The following is a 1,740-nucleotide window of genomic DNA, read 5'->3' as shown; positions in this document are numbered from 1 at the left end:
CCAGTGGTTCTAGAGAAGGAATTAAAAAGTGTTAAGATTACAGATGGACAGAGGGACGAATAGACAGACAACGGCTGATGGCTCATAGCTGATTGCTTAGTCGAGTTGAAAATGACGCATGTTTTGAGGAAGTCAACAAATCTCAAATGACAATCGTGCGTCCTTCTTTCAAATTTCAATTTATTTAGTTAGCGTGGAGCGTGAATGGAAGATATTTGAAAATGATAAATTCAAATGAATCCTCTTCCATACGATTAAGTGTCATGTTCGACAAATTTTCTTTTTTTTTTTCGGTTTTTGTTTTTTAAAAGCTCAAGTGATTTTTCCTGATCACATTTCGGCAGTCAAGCGTGCGTTTGTAAACTTTCAACATTTCGACTTATTTTCCAGAATCACAGGGCCAACTTCAACCAAACTTGGCACAAAACACCCTTGGGCAAAGGGAAGTTAAGTTTATTCAAGTGAAGGGCCAAGTCTTCTTAAACGGGGAGATGATCAAGAAATGGCAAAATAGGAGGGTATCTTAAATAATATTTTCATGACCACGTGACCAGAAAAGATAAAACTTATGTGACGGCTTTGTGACATAATTTAGATTCAAGTTTATACAAATCGTGACCTCAGGGGGTAGGGTAGAGCCACAGTAGAGGATCAAACTTTTATACAGAAATATATTGGGGAAAAAACTTTTAAGATTTTCTTTGTAAGAACAGTAAGGTCATGAGCAATCTCAATATGCAAAGACCCTAAAGTAGTGTAGATTAAATCTTGGCCCCATGGGTAGGGTGGGGCCACAATAAGAAATCAAATTTTAAGTATTAATATATGTTTTAAAAATGGTAAATCGTTGAAGTTTTCTTGTTTAAAATAGCAGGGTCATGATAAGTCACAATAATATGCAATCATCTTTATGGAGTGAATATTCAAGTTTGTTCAATTCATGGTCCCTGGGAGTAGGATGGGGCCACAATAGGAAACCGATTTTTTTTACTGGGAAAAGTTATTAATAAGTCTTCTTGTAAAGAGCGTATTTTCGTAATATCTGTAAATAGAAACACATTTTTGTATGTGTTTAAAGTGTAATGCTAAAATTTGCTTGCAAGAGTTTTTTTTTTTTTTAATTTTTAGAATATTTGCATTGTCAAAGCCATTTATGTCAAATGTTGATACATGATTCAAGTAATTAAACAACAACAGAATTAATTATGATAGCAAATAGAATTTGATATGTGGTTTTGAGGTTTCAAACATGCTCACAAAAAAATGGCATCTTTATTTAAGTCCTCTTCCGTGCTCCAGTTTGCAACCTTTAAATCTTTATGAACTAGATTTTAATTACGTACGCTATGGGAAATGAGGTAAAAGCCACAAAAACGTGATTGTCAATGCATATACTGAGTACATAAAAATCATGATCTGACGAAATGGGATTGTTACAAATGGTTCTGGTGTCTTATTGGAATCTTATTGGTTTTCAAAATTCAAATTATGTTTCTGTAAAGTTCAAGTGGAATTTGAAGTTTGAGTAAATATTTTCCAACGCTAGTTTTTTTTTAAAGAAAAAAGAAATGTATGCTTAAATTCAATCCACATGCTATAGCCTCAGTCGGGATTAATTTGCACATATGAAACAAAACACAGCAAACATGACCCAAAAAACTGCACGTTTTAAACCAAATATTATCTCCTTAAGATCTTTAACTCTTCAACATCTACTTAAGTTTTTATTCTCTGTGAAAG

This window comes from Saccostrea echinata, unplaced genomic scaffold (genome assembly GCF_033153115.1).
Source record: "Saccostrea echinata isolate AGI-Se365-2 ecotype Australia unplaced genomic scaffold, CSIRO_AGI_Sech_v1 ptg000030l, whole genome shotgun sequence".
NCBI classification, from domain to species: Eukaryota; Metazoa; Mollusca; class Bivalvia; order Ostreida; family Ostreidae; genus Saccostrea; species Saccostrea echinata.
The sequence above is the reverse complement of the archived record's forward strand: the minus strand, read 5'-3'. Positions refer to the sequence as shown.